Below are 26,240 nucleotides of genomic sequence, written 5' to 3'. Positions count from 1 at the left end.
GATTCCAAATTGAAACAAGTTTTGGGAACCTTGCAGTCAGCTGGTCTGACTGTAGAGTTATCCAAATGCAAATTCAGCCAAAGAAGTGTTTCATATTTGGGGCATGTCATAAGCGAAAAAGGTGTTGAACCCAAGCCTACCTTAGTGGAGAATATTGTTAAGTTCTCTGCACCTGTTTCAAAAGATGAGGTGAGAGCATTCCTCGGCATGGCTGAGTACTGTGCCAAGTTCATAAAAAATTTCGCAGCAAAAGTTTACAATATGCGTGCACTATTGAAGAAGAACTCTAAGTTTATTTGGAGTGAATTGTGCGAGGAAGAGTTTAATTTAATCAAGAAGGAGTTACAAAAAGTCTATGCCTCTATGCCTCTACCTTCACTTCACCTACATGCAATAAACAACACGAGGAAATCTTAGAGACTCCTTGACTTAATATTTGTGGTGACGACTGGCTACACAGAAGAACCTGCGTGCCTCTACCGTCCCGACGACGTGAAGATTGGTTCAGCCATAACCTTGCCTTCTCCTGCTTCGAATCGCTGCTGCGCCGCTCACCATTCAGTTGGCCTTTCCGGATTTTCTTCATCTGGGACAGATTTGTGCTGGCCGTTTTGGAAGTGGCAGAAAGTAACCGGCGCAGACTCAACGTGATTCTCTGCAACTGGCGCAGCCTCAATACGACTCACGGCTGTTCGCTCTAGTCATTCTGTGACGTGAGCACCACCATCTTGGGTGTACCATGCCCACGCTCTGCTGTACTCCCGATGTCACAACAGGCTGTTCCTTGTTCGTCAAGGTATTCACGCATCTGTTCTTCAACTTCGGCTGCTGATACCCCGAGCAGGGGTTTAGTTCTGCAAGTGGACCGACCCAACGAGATGTGACCCTGCTGGTGCATCTATTTCCGGAAGTATGTGCAAACGGTGATTTGCACACCTACAGTAATATTTTATGGCACATCATACCTTTAAACATTGTGTTTATTCTCTCACGGTGATGTGCACACCTTTTCTGGCTCATTAATATTGACGCTCCACACTGTGTATATCTGGTTATCGTGTGTGTTTTCTGCAGATCTGATTAGATTTTGCTTTTCTTAACTCTAGTCAGTGACTAGGTTGCCTCGCCATTCAGAAGTACATTTCACATTGGTTATACTTTGTGGTTCTGGCCATGTGTACCATGCAAGGTGTTAATCCTCCTCCTGCATTTTTAGAACATTCAGTAGAACTGCCCGTAAGGTGGGAAATTTGGTATGACGCTTTTGAAACCTATTTAGGAGTTATTGGAGCCCTCAAATTGGGGGCTGGAAGGAAAAAGTGTATACTACTTCATTTCCTTGGGTTTTAAGGTCGTGCCATCTTTAAACATTTACCGGACCTTGCACAACAGGACACTGGTGATAGTGATGAATACCACGAAATAGGTAAACTGAAGAATAGATTTGACAAGCAACCCAGTTTGATGGTCATTAGACATAATTTTTTTTAAAAGAAACAAACTGATTGAGAGGATGTAGATACTTCCATATCTGCATTATGTATATTAGCGTCTGATTGTCATTTTGCTCAGAGACCAGCTTGTCTGCCACAAGGACAAGCAAATTAGACAAAAGTCATTGAGTTTGGGCAATCCCACCCTGTACAAGACCATCAAGGTTGCAAAAAGTATTGAGACTTCATTAGTTCCTTAAAAGAACTAGATGACAAACCTGTGCAAAGTGTGAATGTGGTCAATGGGGGTAAGCCTAAACAGAGAACTGTGCGCAACTCCATGGCCAATGGTTTAAAACCTGTCAGGTTTGACAGTATTGGTCAAGTGGGTAGTAACATGTGTCTACTTTGTGGTAATATGTCTCACATCAAGGGTGGAAGATGTCCTGCAGTTAATGTTATGTGCAACTACTCAAAAGGAAATCTGACAAAAGGAACCATTGCAGTGGTATGTGAATCTGATTAAGAATCTGACTCTGAAGTGGTCTCAGTGGTGTTGGATGAGAGTTGGTGTTTGGGGAATACCTTCTTGCTGTGTGGATCCCATTGTGGAAATCAATGTTGGGGGTAAAACTTTGAACCTACTGGTAGACTCAGGAGCCAGGATCAGTATGATAACCCAAAAACTTTTTGAGGAAACATGGGGTACCAGACAGCTATTTCCCCCTGATCATTCTCCTGTGTCATATGAAGGTCGCAGGATTGAACTCTTGTGATACTTTGAAGATGAGTTGGAATTTAAGGGCAGTAAAATACGAGGGAAAGTCTACATAGCTGTAAAGGGCCTAAACATTCTCGGGTGGTTTCATCAGGGTCTTTTTAGGATGATTCTTCGACCAGGGGCAAGAGAGCAAGTCTTTGTTGTTTATTGTGATGTGGATGAGGGTCAGAAACAGAAGAGTCAATTTCCCGCTGTATTTGGAAAAGAGCTAGGCAAAATTCAGGGTTTTAAACACAAAATTAACATTAAAGAGGGGGCTGTCCCCATCAAACAAACTCAGAGGGGCGCCTTTTAGTGTGAGAGAGGATTTAGACAATGAGTTGAAGAGTTTGTGTACCAAAGGCATCATTGAGCCTAGGGAGTCTTCATTGTGGCTTTCTCCACTGGTGGTTGCATGCAAGAGGAGTGGGGACTTGCGTGTCTGTGTGGATTTAATATCACTCAACAAAGAGATAGCTGATTGGTTTGCAGGCATCAAAGGGTCTAAGTTTTCCTGCAAGTTGGATTTAGCCAGCGCCTATCACCAGGTTGAGCTTCATCCCGAGTCACGGCACCTTACTGTATTCACCTCGCCCCTCGGCACATTTCAGTACCAACGGATGCCTTTCGGGTTAGCGCCGGCAGCTCTGGTTTTCCAAAGAGTAATGTCGAATCTGCTCAAGGAGGTGGATGGTGTCCTGGTTTTCCAGGATGACTTCTTGGTCTTTGCCAAGGATTGGACCTCACATGATACAGTTTTGCAGAAAGTACTCACCATCTTCGAGAAGAAGGAAGTTGTTCTCAAATCTGAGAAGTGCAGGATTTGCTGCCGTGAGGTAGAATATTTGGGCCACTTGTTGTCTCAGGATGGCAGCAGCCCCAGACCAGGATTAGTAGATGCCATCGTGAAAGCCACACCTCCAACAGACAAAACTGGTGTGAAGTCTCTGTTAGCAATGTGTGAGTACTACTCCAGGTTTATCCCTGATTTTGCCACCAATGTACGTCCTATTAGCAATTTTCTTAAAAAAGGGGTCGAATTTGAGTGGTGCATGGAGTGTAAGGAGGCATTTGACGTAGTTAAGTCTACTTTGGCAAACAGCAAGGCCCTCAAACCTTTCGATCCCAATTTTCCTGGCTGGTTACGGTTGACGCCAGCCAAGTGGGATTGGGTGCAACTTTGACACAGAAGTTTGATGAGGTAGAGCATACTATTGTGTTCATGTCGAGTGCTGGGAGATGCAGAAGTTCAATACTTTGTGATCGTGAAAGAGTTGCTGGCGTGTTTGTGGGCCATTGGGATATTTTGCCCATATTTTTGGGGTAGGTGTTTTTTGTTACAGATCGACCACAGACCCCTTGTCCGCATTCTCGGGGGGGGAAGGGAAGGGGTGTGTGTGAGTAAGTGCTGCACTCCCAGGATATTAAGAATGGTTACAAGACTCTTATAGTACCAATTTGATGTGTCTTATATATCAGGAGGAAGGACTGGAAGAGCAGATTTTCTGTCTCGGTTCCCTCTTGAAATCAATGAGCATGATGAGATCCTCTTGTGTGATTTTCTGGATGAGGACTGCGAAGATTGTTTGGTTGCAGCTTTAGAGATACGAGAGCTCAAGTTAAGTTCAGAGAAAGATTGGGTTACTGCCTTCAAGTACGACTAGATTCTACAGGTGGAGAGGTGTGGTGCAGCGGCCAGGGCAGCTGACTTCGGAGCACAGGGCTCACGGTTTGATCCCTGGCTCCAGCAGCAGCTCATCTCAGCACCATGTGACTCTGGGCAATAGCTCACTTAGTTTCCACAACAGCCCCCAGTGTCTTGTGACCCATAAGGGTGAGTAGTTTGCGCTTTACAAATACGGATTTACATTTTTTTTACAGGATGTGTGTGATTTAGTTACGTGTGGTTGGCCCCGGGATTAAATGTTGTCTCCTTTGATGCAGCCGTATTGTAAAGTTAACAGTGAATTTTCTCTGGAAGATGGAATGCTATTTCATGCCAACAAACTTATACCACCTCATTGTTTCAGGCATATCATTGTAAGGAAGGTACATGAAGACTATCCGGGTGCAACTTTAACCCGTTCGCTGCGTGCGTCATCCAACGGCCGTCGCGAGCACTACCTCCGTAGTGCTGCACACGTCCGTTAGCTGACGCGGCCCTGCCCGCACACGGAAACGTCCGCACTGCAGCAGATTTTACGCCGCGGTTAACAAGTTAATGAAGAGCGGGTCTGTGAGACTTTATGGTAGCCTGGCATGGATTCTGAGATTGATGAGGTGGTGACTAATTGTGGTGGGTGTTGTTCTGCTGACAAAAGACTCAGGGTTGCGACTCCACATCTTACGCAAATTGCTTGTCCGGACAGACCTTGGGTTAACCTAGGTTTGGATATCATGGGACCATATGACTCTTTGCCAGGTGGGTGTAGGTACATTCTTGTTCTCATGGATTACACCTCCAGATGGCCTGAGGTCATGATGGTAAAGAATACTAATGCCAGTGTAGCAATTAAGTTTCTCAACATGGTCTTCATGAGGGAAGGTTTTCCTGAGGTGATTGTTACTGACAATGGGACACAGTTTGTGAGCCCTTGAGATGTGTGTGTTTCTGGAGTCGCGTGGTTTCATCCATCTAAAGAGCTCTCTCTATCATCCCCAAACAAATGGTTTGGTTGAGAGAATGAACAGAGTGGTAGGTGAGTGTGTTAAGTGGGCAAAGGCTTGCAACCAGTATTTGGGCAGTGCGTTGCAAAGCATAGTTTGGTTTTACAGAAGTACACCCCATTCCTCTACCAAGGTGACACATTTTTAGTTGCTGAGGTAATGTGGAGCAAACACATCGTTTAGGCCTGGATAGATGTCAAAGTGTCTCAAAACGGAATCTGATGTCAAACAGTTGATGTCTATGACTCAATCACAGGAGAAACAAAAAACGTTGTATGACAAAGTGGGTGCCAAGGTGGTTCCTTTGGTGCCTGGAGACATGGTCAGAATTAAGTCTCCTGTCAAGGTCAAAAAGGGCAAATCCAAATTTGGTAAACTGGTCAGGGCTCTGTACGTTAAAGGTAATGCTGTGAATGTGGAAGGTGGTCACTGGTGGAATCTCTCTAAAGTTGTTAAAGTTAAATCCAGTTCTGACCATATGCTGGGTCAGAGTGTGGTGGCACATGGTTGTGTGTCTCCAAGAAGGAGTTCCATAGTCAAGGAAATTCCTAGCCATTTCCGAGATTAATTGGATCCTTATTTACTATTCTTTAATTTTTTATTTTTTGTTGTTGTTGTTGAAGAATAGATATGTTGTAGTCTAATCTTTTCTGTACTAGTATGTTGTATCTTGCCTCTTTAATGAAATGTTCTACATTCAGAGACCTGCTCATGTGTAACTTTGGTAGCGTGGAATGCGGTTTTCAAAAGAGCGTTTAAGCTGTTGATCTGTAGAGGGTTGAGCGGCTGGTTGACCGTGTAGCCTAGATGCAATAAACGACATGAGGAAATCTTAAAGAGAACCCTAGACTAACTTCAGTCTGGTACTAGCATCTGCTGTGCCTGTTATGCCCTACTCTTCCGCTTCCTCTCAGGCCGGACCTTTTCTTGCAATTGGAGGGGTAGATTCTGCATTCAAATCTCCAGAGCCTTCTCCTTCATGCCAAGAAATAGAGCAAGGCAAATTGAGTCCTTTTGGCCTTCTTGAGATCTTCTTGTCCAGTTTTGTTTCTTGGTGCATTGAGGATAAATTTGATACCCCTCAAAGCGTGTTATACGTGATGTTTTGTCGTATGTGCTTTTCGTGGCCAAGCATAGCTTTTCTGTCAGTACCATTAAGATTTCCCTAAAGTGTCATTGCTTGAAAGGTTATTGGTCATCCCTATAGTGTGCTCCAACTTCTGGCCAGCCACCAATCTACCCTGGCAGGGTAAAGTGATTGAGAAAGTAGTTGTTTCCAACCAATTGAATGCCTTTTAGAATATCATGACCTTCTTGCTCCTTAACAATTGGCATTCTGTGAGGGCTGTAGTATTAGAAGCTACTTGATGCACATTGCATCATTCACAAAGGTGATGTGTGCATACTCATCCTCCTAGATTGCTCAATGGTCTTCAATACCACAGACCACCAAAAACTAATAGGCACACGTGATGAGCGCATGAACGCCAGCAGCCAGGCTTCATTGGTTCTCAACTTCTCTCTCAAACTAAACACACATTGAGAGAATTGGCAACTTAAGCTCTGACGTTTCTGCTGCATTAGTGGCATCCCTCAAGGTTCAATCTTGGCTCCTACCTGATTAACATGTGTTTGAAATCACTCAATGGTATTCAAAGAGGCTGACATTACAGTTTATACATATGGAAATGATACCCAATTGTATTTAGAAATATCATAAGTTCAGAATATAGAGATTCGAAAAAACTCTTGCCTTTTGATACATAAAAATGGATGTTCAAAAATGTTTTGAGACTAAACACTGAAAAGACAATGTATTTTCTTGCAGGGATCTAGTTACAGTCAGCGGCATTCCAGGTGGTTGTTGGACCTGCAGCGATGAAGACGATATGGCCAGGTAAGCTTTCCATGCAATATTTATTCGTAGAGGTGTGGTAAATAAAATTCCTTTACCGGGACTGAATTTGATACAGAAACATTATAAAATAGCTCAGTAAAATGAGAGGCAGAATCCGTGATTTTAGAGTTTCGGAATGGGCTTTATTCCAGTGATCGATTATAATCGGTTGCTCCAAGTTCCATCACCACGGGGGTTCAGGAAGTGAAGTACATACTTTATTGACAAGAAGTAACTTTTATAGTACATACATTACAATGAAGCGAATGCAGTAGGCGTAACAATTGATAAGGAAAATGACGATTTGTTCTGCGTAACCAGAAATGGGTGTAATAAGGCGTAAAAAGGAACATAATTGGTTATGATGTCACCTATAGGCGGATCCATAAGATAATACTTGGCATAGATGCGCGCGCAGCAGCATGACGTGTAATTGACGTGTAACTAGGGGGTGAAGGGGACTTGACATTTAGCTCTACATGTGGAGACAAAAAGTCTGGGGGGTCAAGTCAACCTAATCCCAAATCATATCTAACATCCTATGTTTAAAGAACTATGTTATCCAAGAAAGAAGGACTCTCGGACAGAATCTATTCTATACTGACTGTGCGTGCGTGTACAAGCGTCTAAGTGTCTACACTGAATGCGAGGGGGTAGGAATATTCCATGGTGACAGGGCTATGAATTACTTGCATAAGGGCAGAGAAGCCCGGCCTTTTGCTCGGTAACTGGAAGAATGTTTACTTAAACTACTAGGCAGGAATGCATCGGCTGAGGGGGAAGCAGATAATTCGAAGGTGAAATACAGTTCTTGGCAGAGAATAGGCTGATGTCAGGCTTCGTGAGCCGCGCAGAGAATGAGACAAAGTTCATGGTCACAGATGCAGGCTCAGACTGGAGCTTTCAGAGGCAGAAAGCAAGAAGAGTTTTGATGACAGAATCAGGGCCTACTTGCCTGGACTGTAAAATGGCATAAGTGAACCATATAAAGCTGGTGGCCTTTCATATTTAGGAATGGAATATCCGGCCTGTTCATGGCGGATCTGACAGAGGACATGTTGACGTTGGACGCACATGTATTTGCGTCTTCATAACTGGAACTGGAGGGAACATACATGTACTTGTGATATGCACATAGAACCGTTGGGGTCCAAGATAGGGGACATAACTGACCAGAAAAATCCATATTTCCACATTCCCTCCTTGTCCCCTACTTGCCCTTCAAGAGATATCAATCTTCATTAATCCATTGATCTGTTCATATAGCATCATTTGTTCTTCTTTCTTCTTCCGTGACAAATGAAATCTTGGTGGTGGAATACACGATGTGGCACACAGACCACAGATCGCTGGTCCACATTGTAGACATAGACAGCAACTGAATAGTATGAGAAGGCCAATACCTAGGAAGGATAAAACTCTCCATCCCCAGGCTGATATCACACTCCAAAACCAACTGGACCAAGTCCAAGTCCCTGGGTTCTGGTGTATCTGGCTTACAATCTTATGAAGGCGAGTGATGGCTTTATATACAGATGGCGAATTTTCTGGTATGAATACGCAGCAGCTTGATCCGATGACCCTACAAGCTCCGCCCCTATCAGCCAGGATGACGTCAAGGACAAGACGATTTTGAAGCACAACAATCCGCATAGCAGACTGCTCTTCTGTTAAATTGCCTAAGGCGGAAATAGTCTCATTCACTACTGCTTCAAGGGTTCTAGTTAATCTACGTATCAGCTTACTATTAGTAACGGTACCTATGTAGGGAAAGATGCCTTTATTAAAATCTACATACTTGTCCCATGCCGTCTCAGTGTAATCGACAATGGGGAGATCTCTCCGCTCTCTGTTGTGTACTAAATGAATATTTCTGTAATAATCAGGAGGAGCTAGGAAAACAGGTGGCAAAAGGAATGCAATGTAGCAGGTACCATCCCAATCTAGAGGTAAACGCATATATGCAGTCTGACCACATACAAAGTAGGAATGGCGAGAAGCTCTAAATAAAGATTTGCCTTGATTACTGAATTCTACTGTAGTGGTGCATTTACTATGGCCCATATGTATGGAACCAACTTTTCTTACACATAATTCACCCTTCGCTGGGAATACTGACATGGTGAGCAAGACTAGTTCAATTTCGGATACGACATTTAGAATCATGAGATTAGGTGTAAAATTACCTAATCCATATACTTCATTTTCTAGATCAGTTCCTGTTCTTTTGGGGCGACCCTCCTTGTCGCGGTAACAGACCTTGAGTAAAACTAGGTTCAGGTTTCCCCATACCCAATGATCTTGGTAAACTGCTGTGTCTGAGTCTATGGAATTGATTAAACTAAACCATGCTCCACAGGAGCCATTGTGTGTAAATGGGTGTGGAAAGAATGGCAGGACTCCTTCATAATTCTGATAGGGAGGGAGCCGACCACACACCCAACAATTAGTAGCATTACTAGTCTGATGGGAATGATGTAACATACTAATGAAAGTGTTATTGCGCAGCGCAAGTCTATAAGACAATTCATGTGGAGGTAAGTCACTAAAAGAATGTTCAGCAGCAATATTATAAACATGTCTAGAAATAGGGTAATATATGTGCAACAACATACTTGTAACAATTATTAAAAGACTTAATAAAAACAGAATTAATAATGTCACTATGCAGTGGCTACGCAGTGATTTACAATACGCCTGTCGTTTCAACATTTTCCGGGTATTTTCTCTACTCAGGTCCAAGGGATACATGTCAGAGACAATTCAACCGCTTCACCTTGGAGAGGACTTAAACAATCAAATTGCTCGACTTGTTGGGCCTAAGCTTTAGTTTGTAAAGTTCGGTTTCAGTCTTTTCAACCAAAGGAAGTTTTGAATCAGTCTGTGAGGGAGTGCAGGGCACAATGTCTATATCCGAGGATAGTCCATGAAATTTCTTGATATGACTTGAATGAATCCAGCCCTTGCGGCCCTCGATCTTCACGGCTGTCCTTGTGGTCAGCAGGACCAACTTGGGTGCTTTCCACCTGGGCTCCAGCTGAGTCTTTCGGTCGAAATTCCTCACAAAGACCAGGTCCCCCGGAACCACGTCATGGGGTTTCACCTCGGTGTTGTCGGGAAAGGCTGCAGCTACCTGTGAACGACAAGATTGTAGTGCAGACATCAAGGAAGCCAAGTAATCTGTCAGCATATTACAGTCAATATCAGTTATTTTGCGTGGTACGGGCGTCCCCCACATATTTGGTGGTCTACCGAAGATCACCTCATACGGGGATAGCCCTGTTCGAGAGTGTGCTACCATTCTCATGTAAAAGAGTGCAACTGGTAACGCTACTATCCAGTCGACACCTTTCTCTCTGCATATTTTGGACAATCTGATTTTCAGTATCTGATTATGTCTTTCTACGAGACCTGCTGCCTCGGGGTGTCGGACACAGTGGAATTTCCACTGATAACCTAACAGAAGTGAAACGTGTTTCATTAATTCGGATGAGAACGGCTGGCCGTTATCTGAGTGAACAACACGTGGTAAACCGTATCGTGGGAAGAATTCTCGAACCAACTGTTTGGCAGTAGTCGGGGCAGTGTAATCTGAAACCGGGTACGCCTCTGTCCAACGGGACAGAGCGCAGACAACTACGAGAACATATTTGAATCCTCGACATCGTTCCATCTGGATATAGTCCATCTGGAGTACTTCAAAAGGGTTATTAGGAGGATGAAATCCACCCTGTTCTACGGGAACGCTTTTTCCTGGGTTAAACTGGCAACAGATCATACAGGTACGGACCTTTTGTTTGGCTGCTGCTCGTAAATGTTTATTGAACCAAATGTGTTGAATGCTGTCTAGCATAGCTTTTTCTCCTAGATGTGCTGGACTATGTATAGTGTTAATTATAACTTGGACCATTGAATCAGGAAGGAACCATACAGACTTTTCCTTCATCATCCATCCTTGGTCCGTTTGGATCCCTCCTAATTCAGTCCATTTCTTTATTTCGTCTGGTGTAGCATGTGTCTGTATGTCAATCACGTCAAGAGTAGGATCTTTAACTGTCATACAATGTGTCGGTGTCGGGACTATTGTCTTTGTCATGTCGGGGGTTTGAGTTTGAGCAGTCTGTTTAGCTGTTCTGTCGGCTAGATCATTGCCTTGGGAAATGATATCAGTAATCTTTGTATGAGCCTTACATTTCATAATAGATATTGCAGTGGGTAGATGTATCGCATCTAATAAGGCATGAATGAGGGGTCCGTTCTGAATGTGGGCACCGTGGGAAGTTAAATAACCTCTCTCTCGCCACAGTACGCCGAAGTCGTGTACAACTCCGAATGCATAACGTGAATCAGTGTATATGTTGACTTTTTTATCTGTGGCTTGAATACAGGCTTGTGTCAGAGCGATGAGCTCTGCGGCTTGAGCTGACAAAGTATTTATACGATTAGTTTCAATGACTTCAGTATCTGTGGTGACTGCGTAAGCAGCCACTAACTCTCCTGTACTTGTTCTCATACATGAACCATCTACATACAACGTCAGGTCTGGATCGGACAATGGAACATCTGTCAGGTCTTGTCTGGGTTTTGTCGTTATAGTAATAACTTCAATACAGTCATGAGCTAGTGGGTCTGTTCCGGATACTGGCAAAAGTGTGGCAGGATTCAATGTGTTACAGCGTCTGATCTCTATATGTGGCTGAAACAGTGTAAGTTCGTACCCTGTAAGTCGCGCTATAGTCAAGTGTTGTGTTTGTGTTCTATTTACAAGAACCTCCACTGCGTGTGGTACTTGAACTGTCAATGGATGTCCTAACACTATGGCATCGCTTTGTCTGATTGCTAAAGCTGTCGCTGCCACTGATTTCAGGCATGCAGGCAAAGCCTGAGCTACGGGATCTAATGTACTAGAAAAATAAGCACATGGTTTGTGTGCTCCTGCTTGATCCTGTGTGAGTACTGACAAGGCAGTACCTTCGCGTTCTGTAACAAAGAGTGTAAACTGTTTTCTGTAACATGGTGTTGCTAAAACAGGTGCTTGGCATAAAGCTTTCTTTAGGTTTTCAAAAGCTTGTGTATGTTCTTGAGTCCAAGGGAGAACAGTCGATGTGGCTGCCTCCTGTGTGGTTAACTGAATGAGTGGTTTTGCTAGAAATGCATACTGAGGGATCCACTGCCTACAATATGAAGTGAGGCCTATGAAAGCTCGTACCTCCTTTTGTGTCTTAGGTATAGGCATGTTAGCTATTAACTGAATGCGGTCGGGTGTAAGCTGCCTTCCCTCCTTGGACAGCGAGTGTCCAAGATAAACAACTCGCTGGACACAGAATTGCAGCTTAGAAGGGGACACCTTGTGCCCCTTTTCGGCTAGAAATTGTAAAACTGTCAGTGATGCTTTCTCACATTCAGGTTCGCTTATCGCGGTGATCAGCAGATCATCGACGTATTGAAGCAGTGCAGTGTTAACTGGCATGTGGATACTGTCAAGTTCTCGTTTCAGTGCTTGGCTATAGATGCTGGGGCTTTCTGTAAATCCTTGAGGTGCACGTGAGAATTTAAAGCTACGTCCATTTAAACTAAATCCGAACAAATATTGGCTTTCCGGATCTATTGGGACGCTGAAAAAGGCATTCTTGAGATCAATTACAGTAAAGAATGTTGCTTCGGAATCAATGGCTGTCAGTAATGACGAGATATCTGGGACCACAGGAAATGATGGCACAATGCACTTGTTTAATTCGCGCAGATCAATAACCAATCGATATACTGGCGGGGCCTTTGGATCTGTTCGTTTAAGAATCGGAATTATCGGTGAATTACATACATTGGAGTTTGTTTCCACAACTACTCCTTGGGCAATGAGCTCGTCAATGATTTGTAGTAAAGCCACTACAGCATCTGGTGGTAACTTGTATTGTCGCATTCGTGGTAGCACCACTCCTGCCTTTAATGTGACTCTATATGGTGTAATATTCATGCATCCAACATCAGTAGGGCCTTGTGCCCATAGACGTGTAGGTAAAGTCTGCAGTCGGGGATCCATGTCTCTAGACACATAGTGACCTTTAAAATCACGTAAAAACAACCTTACACCTTCCGGAGAACAACATATTATGGCTCCTAGAGCTTTCAGGGTTTTAATTCCTAACAGATTTTCTGGACATGATTTAGTAAGCAATAAATCTGTAGTTCGGGTCAGAGGTCCTATCGTAAGTGGCAGTGGTTGTGACACTTCATTAACAATAGGTTTTCCTGAAAAACCAAGGGAAATATTCTGAGAGCCTGAGAGGGGTGCCCCTGGAACTTCACTACGTTTTATAGTTGTTCGACTTGCCCCTGTATCGAGTAAAAACTTCCTATCTTGGCCTAATAATTCACTATGTACATAAGGTCCTTCTTGATCTACAGGAATCTCGATAAGGGGTAAATCAACTTCCCTCTCTAGGCTTGTTCATGCGTAACGCTGATACTCGGGATATTCATACTGTGCGGTCTGATACATTTGTCGTGTTGTTGTCTGTGTGGCAGTAACAGGCAACGGTGGTGCAGCTGGCACAAACTGTATTGGCTGTTGTGCGGCTGGCATGGCCTGGGCATGCTGCATAGCTCCTTGTTCATTCTGATCTTGTCTGAGTGGCCGTGATCTTTCTTGTGTTTTACCTATGGCGATAATATGTTTTAAAACTGGACAATCGTGTACGTAATGACCTGGCTTTTTACTATAATTGCATGTCCCTTTTACAGGTCCTGCTGAATCGGAATGTGTCATACCCTTTTTATGTCCTTCCGCTGGAACTGTCTGGGAAACTAGCATTTTCATTTTCGTGTCTTTCATGCGTCTGTGTTCATGTTCTTGTTCCTCTCTAATTCTATTGTGATGGTACTGTAGCATTTGTAACATTTGTGATGGAGTGTTACCTTGCCAGGTACTCTCGAATTTTAATACTCTATTCTTTACTGGGGGCAGGGCATTTTCTACTAATTTTGTTACAAACAGATGCGGGTATGATTCGCTACTGGCTTTTATGCCACTATTTATACCAAAACATTTTTCAAATCGGGCATAGTAATCACTAGTGTCTTCATCTTGCTTCTGCTTACAGGCTGAAATCGTTCCCCAATCTTCCTTTTTCGTAGTTAATAAACGTGGCAGTACCTGTACTAGTAAACCTGGTAATGCTTTAGTTTTATCCCCAAGTCCTGCTCCTGCAGTTCGGGCCTTTTCTTCCGCTTCTAACACTGACCATTCTATCTTTTGGTCACCTACCTCCCACTCTTTTTCCTTGAGTTTTTCATAAATGCCAGCAGGCATCAATACCTTTAATATTGTCATAATGTCGGGATAGGTATACTCTCCCATGAGTAACATGTCTTTAATTTCTCGGTGAAAACCCGCTGGATCTTTGTCATGACTGGGTACCACTTTCTTCATTTGTAACAATTCTATTTTTGATATGGGCGTATATACAAATACGCGCTTAAACTCGTTGTCCTCGCCTTTTATTGGGTGCACTTCTCGTAACGGATTCTGTCTATCCATGTGATACGTGGTTCTTTCCTTGACGGGCACTGAGACCTGCTCTGAGCATACAAAAAGAATATACTGCTTTCTTGATTCTAGAATTTCTTTAATTAATTTAGTACCTGGACCTCTCCATTTATTCATAAGCAATTCAGTCAGTATGTCAGGTAAGGGACCAGGGTCCGAATGCTGACTCCGATATAGTATAATGAGTTGTTGAATCATATAAATCCCAGCTAACCTCTGTTCATCTGGGGTGAGATTCAAAAATGTGCGTACTACTGTATCATCACTATATTTTCCGGGACTGTCCACCCAATGGACAGCTGCCCTGGCTAAATCTTGTTCATCCATGGAGTCGAGAAAATGATAACCCCTTCGTTCTCGTAGTAGTTTGTCGGCGGTTTGGAACGAACGCTCGTTAGACCTTATATTAATTATAGGTATTTGAAAATTCCTGTTATTATCTGGACATATCGGATGTATTGAGTCAGTATGACATCTAGTCTGATTCCTATTACAAGATCTTCCTCTACCTACATAGGCTATGGTGTCCGACTGTCCTGCGGGCAGTCCTGACCCTTCTTCCTCGCTTTGTTCGAACTCGTCTGCCTCTAATCTCTCTTTGTGTAGGCGTTCTATTTCTTTACGGATCTTTCGGCACATGGCTATTATACAATTTTGCTTGTCATGTCTCCCTTCTGATATATTCGGACTCCATCTGGTAAGAATTTGCATTGCTTCCGGGTCTACCCCCGGTCGGTCTACATTTCTGATCACACAGTTTATGAGGAAACGTAACAGTTCCCCCTGTATCTCTACTTTCTGGTACTCCATAGCTCTGTTAATACATTCTGGATCTCGCCCTGTTTGGACAAAATGATATATTTCGTCTAGATGCGCAGTCATTCCTGGTAACTTCGCTAAATACACTGCGGCTCGTCTGATACGCAATGAGGCCAGGGTCATTTCGTCCTCTATACCGGGCACCGGGTCATATCTACAATCTACGAGAAGTTCTTTAAGTGCACGAGCACTTACGAATTTGGGTGTACGTGAATGCGCTGACTCTTGAAAAGTAAGTTTATTTATTCTAGGTGGCGTAGAAAAGATATTGGTAGCACCTCCCGTGGCCCCATCTGGGGCGTCGGGTGTGAAAGGATTTGTTGAACGTGACACAGCAACTATAGGTGTGGACACAGCTATAGAAGTAGCTGTAGGAACAGATACAGAAACAGATGTGCTTGCCGGAACTTGTGACTCGATTTGTTGCTGTAGGGATACGGGTACTGGATCTTGGCGTAGGACCTCCCTGATATGCGGTCTATGTGGGGCGGAATTAGCATACTCGGGAGCTGCGTCATCTAAATATGAGGAAAGAAAAACATCTTCTGCGGTTCTAGGATGCCCCTTAGGATGTACCTTGATTGGGAATAATGGGGGTGGCAAGTCTTTCGGTATCTCTGGAGTAGCCTTAGGTAATCCTTCGGCCAGAAGGGGATACATACCATTCATAAGGGCATTTCTTTGTCTGTCTACTTGTTCTGATTTCACTCGGATACCTTCCTCAATTAATAGATTTCCTTGAACTTTATTTGAACTTTCTTTATTCCTTTCTTCCTGTCTACGTGCTTTTTCTGTACGTCTATGAGATTCTTTACGCCATAACTCAACGGCGTCTTTTTGTGACTGTCTGACTTTCCTTTTCCATAACTCTTCCTCGACTTTCATGATGCACTCTGCATCCCAGGTCCCCGCTGCGGGCCACCTCTGACTTTCTGGTAATCCCTTGGTATAGTCTACCCATAAATCAAGAAATAATATAGCGTCTAAGCCATGTTTGTGATACATGAAGTGCCCTGGAGTGTCCCTAGGAGGAATAGGGACGGCTTCTTCGAGAACCCCTTTTCTAGTCGTGATCTGTCTTAATTTCGAAAAGAGCGGCATATTGACAACTGATCCGATACTTAATCTTGAACACACTTAATACAAAAGCACAATAATGAACAACCATTCATACCACAATATGCAGGACGTTTAACACATTAAACATTAAACATTAAACATTTTTTTTTACCTTTAAAATAAACAACAATGATGATCGTCTGCATAACTAATCACCAAGCATAACTCTTGACACTAACTAGATACTTCGGAATACTTGATATACTGCTAAACAGTACAGATACACTGCTAAAACAGTGCAGACCGGATTTGTGTACCCAAACCCGTCTTGACCGGCACAACCTATGTGCACGTCAGAAATGCCTCCCCAGTAATGGTACTCACCGGGTAGCTTCGGAAACGGAAGGCCTCGGTAACTTGAACTTGAACCGGACTGGACTCGACTCGTCTCGTCGGAAACTGGGCTTGACTTCGAACTGGTGGGTCTCTATATACCTCGGATCTTGCTCTCTCAGCTAGGCTCTGGTCGGGATACTTTGCACCTCTCACCGCCTCGTCTGGGTGTTGATCGCAGTCTCAGTCGCCCCCGCTTGACCGGAGGGAGATACAGGAAATCCTGCTGGTACGCGTTATTGTCCGTCCAGCTGTGGCAGGAGACCGGGCCTGCAACTCACCGCCGGCGCGTGAGATGAGAAAGTGTCCCTGTTCGGGCGCCATCATGTGGTAAATAAAATTCCTTTACCGGGACTGAATTTGATACAGAAACATTATAAAATAGCTCAGTAAAATGAGAGGCAGAATCCGTGATTTTAGAGTTTCGGAATGGGCTTTATTCCAGTGATCGATTATAATCGGTTGCTCCAAGTTCCATCACCACGGGGGTTCAGGAAGTGAAGTACATACTTTATTGACAAGAAGTAACTTTTATAGTACATACATTACAATGAAGCGAATGCAGTAGGCGTAACAATTGATAAGGAAAATGACGATTTGTTCTGCGTAACCAGAAATGGGTGTAATAAGGCGTAAAAAGGAACATAATTGGTTATGATGTCACCTATAGGCGGATCCATAAGATAATACTTGGCATAGATGCGCGCGCAGCAGCATGACGTGTAATTGACGTGTAACTAGGGGGTGAAGGGGACTTGACATTTAGCTCTACATGTGGAGACAAAAAGTCTGGGGGGTCAAGTCAACCTAATCCCAAATCATATCTAACATCCTATGTTTAAAGAACTATGTTATCCAAGAAAGAAGGACTCTCGGACAGAATCTATTCTATACTGACTGTGCGTGCGTGTACAAGCGTCTAAGTGTCTACACTGAATGCGAGGGGGTAGGAATATTCCATGGTGACAGGGCTATGAATTACTTGCATAAGGGCAGAGAAGCCGGGCCTTTTGCTCGGTAACTGGAAGAATGTTTACTTAAACTACTAGGCAGGAATGCATCGGCTGAGGGGGAAGCAGATAATTCGAAGGTGAAATACAGTTCTTGGCAGAGAATAGGCTGATGTCAGGCTTCGTGAGCCGCGCAGAGAATGAGACAAAGTTCATGGTCACAGATGCAGGCTCAGACTGGAGCTTTCAGAGGCAGAAAGCAAGAAGAGTTTTGATGACAGAATCAGGGCCTACTTGCCTGGACTGTAAAATGGCATAAGTGAACCATATAAAGCTGGTGGCCTTTCATATTTAGGAATGGAATATCCGGCCTGTTCATGGCGGATCTGACAGAGGACATGTTGACGTTGGACGCACATGTATTTGCGTCTTCATAACTGGAACTGGAGGGAACATACATGTACTTGTGATATGCACATAGAACCGTTGGGGTCCAAGATAGGGGACATAACTGACCAGAAAAATCCATATTTCCACAGAGGGACAGTAAGACAAGATGCTTCAAGTGACAATGGACAGCACGACCTCCTTCTCCACGAGCTGCCACAACCATCCCCACATAACTGGCATTTAGACTTCTGCTCACGAACATTACGGCATGGGACCCTCGTGAGCAGAACTCAAACACAACACACCTCTCCCCTTTTCAGCCCAGCAGACCCTTTACAGAGCTTAACAATAATGAAACAATAACATATATACTCTACAAGAACTAAAATGGAAATTCTAAAACAGAAGCAACTATATCAACAAAAATGTAAAACAAAGATAATAGAAAAACACGTTACAGTCTTGTAACTTAAGAAGCAAACAATGATACAAAGTAACAATACTATGTGTATCTATAATACATCTTAAAATGTTTAACTTTAGTTGGCACAAACTTAACTCGGTGTGGTCAACATTGATTGGGTAGACCAGCTGAGACATCACCAGCACTCAAAGAAGATTCATCGGGGAGAGGATGTGATTCGTCGGCCAGAGCTGCCGACTTTGGCGCTGGAAACCAACGTTCCAGCCTCGGGGTCGCGTCCACATCCTGTGATTCTGGGCAAATCACTTAATCTCCCTGTGCCTAACAAAAAAAGAATGTGTGTCCTCGTGTCACGTAACTGGTGCTATGTAAAGCGCTCCAATACCTTCGGGTCGAGTTCGCACTATTTAAAATCTGCAAAAAAAACAAAATAAAAAAAAACTGCACCCCTCTCAGTACACTCAAACTTTCGAAATGCAGGCCCTAATGACTTCTTGGCACCTTCTCTACTTACTTTCACAATTTTATTACAATTCCACCACTGACCATTTTCCCCATTTCACACCACTTGAATTTTCACTCACTTCTTAGACTTTATGAGGATTACTAAATCTTACTCCCCTTTTCTCACACTGACATTGGGTAACTTCACCCACACCCAATCACCTTTATTCATCTGCAGTGTCAATGCAATGCACATCTAATAGAATATATTCGGACATTACTTTGACTACATCTAGGAGTAACATTTTTCTGAAACATACTCCCCAGAACTCCCTGAAGATGCACCATCCAGCAAAACCCCAGACCTGGACAAGCATTGCTGGTTTAAGAGAATCAAAAGGTTTTCTTTCCCTTAAAGCACAAAAAGGGGTGACCTCTGTCTCTTTGTTGGGTGTGTTATGATGTGCGAAAGCATAGCTCTAATAGCATCCTCGACACCTACCTCAGTGCCTGATTTGCACATAATGGAATCTCTCATCTTCAGGGAGTGCAAGATCTGCTTTCAGATCTTCGTTCAGTGTGTCAGATGGGATGGGCCCCTCTTCATCGAAGAGGTGTCCTACGGATCTGCACCCCAGCCTCTGTCAGGCATTGATTGCGGTGCGGTTCAGTCCTGGTGTGAAATCTGGGTTCTCTACTATTGGGGTCCGTGGGAAGGGGAATGATGTGAGACTTTTCTCTGTCCCAACTGCATCCCATACCCTAAGCAGGGGTGCAGTAAATGCCGAGAGATAGACGCTAGGGGGGGCGGGCCACTTTTTTCAGGAAGGGGCTCTTCCACAAGGAAGTTCCCGCTAATGCCCTGTCCTTAAACAGCCAAGATTTTTCAGATTCAGAGTGTGACCACTCCACCATATATATGAGCTGTGTGGCCTGGAAATAACACAGTAAGCATGTAACACCCAAATCCTCTTCCCTCAGAGTCTGCCAACTCGGGTCCCGCCTCATCCGAGTGCGCTGAATCGCTCACGAAGGTCTGGAAGGCCTTTGGTAGAGATTGAATCGCACCAGGTGGGGGCCAAAGAGGCAGAGTCAGGAATATGTATAGTATTTTTAGAGCCACCACACGCCAACCAAGACAGCGAGTATGGTTGCCAGCGATGAAGTCCGACTTCACTCTGTCCACTAGATCTCGGTAATTGAGCGTCAGTCTTTTGGATTGTCGGAGTGAATTGAATGCCCAGGTAGGGAATGTTGGACCTCCAGCTAATTGAGAATGTCTGTGTGAGGTGTTCCTGCGTATTCTAGGATACCATCAAGCTCAGTGCCTGTGATTTGGTGATAATAATGCAGAGGCTCGACATGGCTCTAAACCCCTTGACCTCCTGTAGGAAGCTCGAAAGAGAAGTCCGGGGTTATCGAGGGAGACTATAACATCATCCACGTAGGGATTGATCAGGTGTTCCCCGCCTCCAAAGTCCACCCCTCCCCCCACTTCTGGAGTGTCCCGCACTCTCTGCGTGAAAGGCTCCATATGGACTGCGAACAAGAGAGGGCAGCCCTGTCGCGTGCCACGTCGTATTGGGAAGCTTTCAGCGTTCCAGCCGTTCACCCTGACTGATGCTCGGGATCTACACAAAGAAAGTTCGTAGTTCCTCAGTGGGTCTGAAAGTATGTGCGAGTGCTATATAAATGGGTACCACGATGTAAGATTATCTAGTCGTACAGCAAAAAAGAAAGGAGATTCCTCTTGTTGGAACTAGGGCCCTCACACACCCAGCAAGCTAGGTGTCATGCTTCATCATATGGGCCTGCTCCTCGTCGGGTTGGCGCTGCAATACCCAACGGGCTCCCAATATGGGGCTCTTTATCGGAGATCTTTTCTTCCTCGCCGTTGGGTGCCGTGGATGTAAGGGGCCTAGTATGTGTAGATGTGGAGTGTAAGTGCAAAAAAATATTAAAACAAGTAAGGGAGTCCTGTAAGACAACTTTATTCTGGAAGGGTCCCTGCCTGACTAAAAACAATAAGAGGAGGCGGCAATCAGACTGTAATGTCAGGATACTGGCGCTCTGCTCCAATGGGGTCGAGATCTTCTCGCCTATCTGTATGGAGGATCAATGGCGATTCTTCAGGACCTTAGTGAAACACTATCTACACCCGGTGGTAAGGTATGAACCTACCTACCACTTAAATCTCATGCAGGAATTATCCCTGCCGTTAAGGAGGGCGACCTGCAAGAAGAACAGATAGTACTCAAAATCACAGTAGTCATTTCATACATATACATGGTGATTCAGAAGCTCTCTTTAAGAATTATAAACCTTATCTATGTTGATAATGGTGCTCGGGATCTCTCATAACCGCTGAGCACCCAAGAGCGAAACCTGTCTCCCAGCCCAAAATGGCCAGAACCTCTGCTAGATAGGGCCAATGTACCCTATCAAATGCTTTCCCCGCACCTATAGGGAAGAGCATCATCTTTCGCTGGGAACGGGATGCCTTATCTATAAGGTTGAGTAGTCGATTGGTGTTGTCTGGGCATTTTCTATTGGGAATAAAGCCCGACCGATCAGGACCGACTAGCCCTGCCATTAGTGGGGCAAGCCGAGCCACCAGTATCCCTGTGAACAACTTTCCATCAACATTCAAAAGCGAAATTGGTCGATAGGACCCACGTAATTTCTTATCCTTGCCCGGTTTCGCGATTACAGTAATGGAGGCCTCTATCATTGATGGGGGGGTGGATTGTCGGTGAGTCCGTGATTGCATTAGAAACCTTCGCGAGGTGGGGAGCCAGCAGACTACAGTATGTTTTATAGTAGGCGGCCGAGAAGCCATCAGGGCCTGGAGACTTGTTAGGTTTTAACCTGTCGATTGTGGATATAACCGCTTTGATTCTGATAGGCGCATCAAGTTCTTCCGCCTGGTCCGCCGTCAGTCTAGAGACCTTAGCTTGTTCCAGGTATTCAGTAATGGGTTTTGGAGGGAGGTCTGGTGCCGTATATAGCTCCTTATAGATTGTGACGAACCTGGTAGCCACTGCCTCATCTCCTTCTATCTCCTCCCCCGTTTGGGTGGGAGATCCTGGGCTGTATATTGCTCCTTATAGAATGTGCCAAACCTGATAGCCACTGCCTCATCTCCTTCTATCTCCTCCCCCGTCTCTGAGATCAAAGGCTCCACTGTGTTAGCCTGTCGTTGCCCCTTCAATTTGTTAGCCAGCATCTTCCTGCTCTTGTTCCCTCCCAAGTAAAATGCATGTCTAAGACGTAGAATCGAATATTCTGCGTGATCGAAGTCAAGACTAGCTAATTGTTTCCTGGCTAACTCTAATTGTCTCCACACCCTTGGGGCCCCTGTTTGGTGGTGGATATGCTCCAGTTCCCGGACTTGCTGTTGGAGCTCTGCCTGTGTATTGCGCCTTGCCTTATTGTCCGCTGTGGATATTGCGATCAATACGCCTCTGATTACTGCCTTCAGGGCATCCCATACCATCGCGATGGAGGATTCGGGGGTATCATTTACTGCTAGATAGTCCAAAATGGCTTTCCCTACCTGTTCGGTTTCTGGGTGGCGTAGTAGTGTTTCCCTCAATCTCCATGTTTTGGGCTTTCGGCTTTGGGATGGTAGGGCAAGGTCCAGCTGAACTGCAGCATGATAGGAGAGAGTCTGAGGATCAATCTCTCCTGAGATCAACACCTCCTGCACCTCTCTGTAGCCCAAAAAGTAGTTACATCTTGCGTAGGATCTGTGGGTTTGAGAGTAGGAGGTATAGTGTCGCGAGGCTGGATGTTGGTCTCTCCAAAGATCTCTCAACTCTAATTCCTGTACCCAGCAAAGACCACCTGCACTAAAGGCCCCTGACACCCCCTGTCATTGGTTGGAGAGGTCTAGGTCATTATGAAACACCAGATTTAAGTCACCTCCCAGAATCACCCACCTGTCCTGTGTCACCATAATATCTCCAATCGCTCCTGCTTCACGTTCGGGGCGTATATAAAACCTAGAAGTATGGAGTGCGAGCCAAGATGTATTCAGTACCCCAAGAGGCGACCCCTGATCTCCGCCACCTTTATACCCACCTTCCCTTGGAATGAGCATGAAAACAGCATCGCAACTCCCGCCGTCTGGTGTGCCATGGAGGAGAAGAACTGCTGTGGAAAGGCTCGAGACTTGAGCCTATTTCAATCCCTGCGTATAAGGTGTGTTTCCTGCAAAAGACATACGCCCGTGCATGCTCGAGATAGTACAGTACCGCTTTCCTCTTGACCAGGTTATTTAGGCCTTTGACATCGAGAGTCAGTACCCTCAAGTTCTTTGGCAATGTGGTCATATCAAAGGCCAGGGAGATTTATCGTTGCACCTATGAGCCCCTCTTCATCCACCCTTTCAGGACCCCCATATGTCTCAACGTTATCTAAGAATGAAAGAATAAGGTGATACTCTGACAGGCGCTCATGAAGAAACTCCTGAATAACAAAAAGAAGCCAAAGTACCTGGTTTGGAGATGGAGAAAAGCACACCACCTCGTTACCAGTGGTGAAGCTCCTATTTGGGTTCCGTGCCAGATCCTGGATGAGCTGCGCCATCTTGTGGTCTTGTTCTGCCCCTTTCCCCACATCACTGGCTCTTCTTTCTTCGGCACATGACCACAAGCAGACATGCCCGATGCAGTATCTTCAGTCAGCTTGTCTGGTAGAGCCTTCCGTTCAGCTGTTATAGCCTCTTGATCCGGGCCCAAGCCCTTGGGCCCATTCGAGACCCTCCGCCACCTCCAAATGTCTTCTTGCTTTTGTCTGCTGGTTTGTGTGTTCAATCAGGGTTCCTCTGGCAGTTCACATGCCTTGGACAGGGACTGGAGCTGGCGGTGTTGACCCTGCCACCGAAACACCAAGTGAAATGGGTGACCCCATGAATAGGACACTTTCTTGTCTCGCAGGAACATCGCAACCTGTTGAAATTCTTGCCTTTTTTGGAGCGTCGAGGCAGCGAGAACTTGAAACTGGTGGACAGACTGGCCCCAGAACTCTATTGACTGTGATTCTCATGTCTTTTTAAGGATCTATTCCTTTGGGGGAAGCTATGGATGCAGGTTAAGAAATATAGCAGGTGGGTCTTCCCCGAACCCCAGCTGCCCACTCTGAGTCCTGTCCAAACAGATCACTTCCGTTGATGAGTCGCCAAGGATGTTTTTGAACAGATCCACTACGTATGATTCAATGCTTCTTCCTTCTGCGTTCTCGAGGCACTCTGCTTATTCAAATATTGTTCCTTCTGGAGCGATTTTCTAAATCTTCTGCGTGCGCCTGAAGGTCCAGTTGTTGCTCTTAGAGGTGTATAATCTCCTGTTGCATTTGTTCAATTTCTTCATTTTGAGAAGTGTCCCTCTCTTCTAGCGCGTCTACCCTGTCTCCAATGTCTGTCACCTCCTTTCGCATGGCCTGTAGCTCACTTGTAAGATCCTTTTTATCAGCCCAACGGTCACGCCTGAGAACAAGGCCTCCAGATATGGATGGGTTACCAGTGCCTCCGGGTCCTCTACAGTTGGGGAGGTCGCCCCACTCGGTCCACCCCTATTCTCTCCCTCCTGTCTGCGCCTGTTTTCATGAGCATGTCTTTAATGGAGCCCCCTTTTATCGTCCTGGCAGATGCCATTAGCTCTGTAGTGATGCAGTCCTGTATGGGAAGAGGCGCTTTCCACCCTGGAACTCTACCTCCAGCCCTTGGTGGTTCAGACCGACCTGCAGACCAGTCGCAGGAGAGGGGCGTTGTTGCAGCACCAGTGTGCCTACCGCCGCTCGCAGACTCCACCTCGGGTTACTCTGGCTGCTGCTTGGTACTGGCAATGAATCTGGCTGCTTGCCACTGCTCCCGGTGTCTCCGGCCCTCATCTCCCCATTGAGGCTCGCCACTCTCGCAGGCGCAACCAGACCCGTGTGTTTGCAGGGGAAGGCCTGTCGCCAGTAAAAGATACGCTCACTTCTCAGCAATTTTATTTGGCCACTGTACCATGCAAGGGGCACTCACTTCTCTCTGTGGGATATATTCGCCTGATATTGCGCAATGTGCAGAAACCTCCGTGCCTGTCACACAGTGCACTGTTTTCTCATCCCTAGGGCTTCTTTGAATGTTTTTAACAGTATAAACTCTGAGATGATATATTTCCAGTTTGTACTGTTAAAAACATTAAAAGAAGCCCTAGGGACGAGAAAACAGTGCACTATGTGACAGGCACCTCGCACCATATCATAGTACACAGGTCCTTATAGGCTGGATCCCAAGCACACAGCAGCACACTTGTTGGATACATTGAGTACTCTTTGTAAATTTGTTCTAATTCACGTAATTCTGGTGTGCCGGTTGTTACCCCAATCTTCTGAATATATTCGCCTGCCAATCCCGTGCTCATCACTCACACTTATCCAGGCCTCTGTGAAGCAATCCCAGACAGAGGGCCCTTGTAGTAAACTTGTGCTCCTCACAACATGGCCACCTGTGGTCAATAGACCTTTCTTTGTGTTTCCACCTCCCACAATACCTGTGTGCATTCTACATTCCTCTTGAGTGTTCTGTCAGTTAATGGTCTGGTCAGCTGGAGAGATGTGCGCTCTTCTGTGTTCCTAAAAAACCTATCTTGTAACTACAAAGAAGTGTCCTGCTGCCTACTTCAACCACTTACAACAGCCCACTGCGCGGCACTTGCCTGTCTCCTGCCGCCTCGCCTCAGGGCCATCAGCTCTTCTATGCAGCTATGGCGGCAGTCACTCTCTACGCCATGGACTGTGCCCGAACCCGGCACCGCTCGTTGCGATGCCTGCCCTCATACGCTACGGTCCCAGTCTCCGCTGCTCTTCCGCCGACTGCTGGCTCCTCTTCGTGGCATCTGCTCATCCAACACTGGCTCGTCTCGGCTGCAGCATCTAGCCACCAGCCGCACTCAGAGAGCTCTTCACTGCCATCGCGCCCACAGGCCGCGGGCTACACGGACCCTGCAGATGTTCTCCGCTCCTTTCACCATCTCAGGTTAGCGTCTCTGGCTTCCACAGCAGGGGCTAGTGCTTCCTAGCAGTTTTCAGAGGTCCATCTTCGCTAAATTGGTGCTATAGGCCGGCAGCGTGAGTGAGAGATGGAAGGAAGCGGCTCAACCTGCTGCCATCTTGACCACGCCCCCGAAAACATGTCTTTTTGACATAAACTGCATCCCATTGTCTGACATTAATTTGGCCACAAAACTCTCTCTGGCAAAATATGTCAAAAAAGTAATGACACTCTTTGTGTGATTTTCTCTTACATACCTAGCTTGCAGCCATTTTGAGACATAGTCCACTAAAACAATAGCACACATGCTGGAAGAAAATAAATAGCCCCACAAAATCAAATCTCTTTACCAACATTTTTGGTGAATCAACAACAGTCAAGGGCTGTACTCTTGTTGTAAAATCTTTGTCATTTTGATG

General features: G+C 45.2%; 1 long non-coding RNA gene across 1 annotated transcript in view; it reads left to right on the top strand.

Annotated features, from left to right (window-relative positions):
- Positions 1-793: 793 nt before the first annotated feature.
- LOC146813770 (uncharacterized) overlaps positions 794-26,240 on the top strand; it is a 257,095-nt gene continuing 231,648 nt past the window's right edge. Inside the window, exons 1-2 of the long non-coding RNA XR_014962438.1 lie at positions 794-910; positions 6,689-6,757. This is a non-coding gene — a long non-coding RNA (uncharacterized LOC146813770). The remainder of the gene's footprint in view (positions 911-6,688; positions 6,758-26,240) is intronic.

The sequence above is a fragment of the Triturus cristatus genome, chromosome 6 (genome assembly GCF_964204655.1).
Source record: "Triturus cristatus chromosome 6, aTriCri1.1, whole genome shotgun sequence".
NCBI lineage: Eukaryota > Metazoa > Chordata > Amphibia > Caudata > Salamandridae > Triturus > Triturus cristatus.
This window is presented reverse-complemented; position numbering and strand designations above follow the sequence as displayed.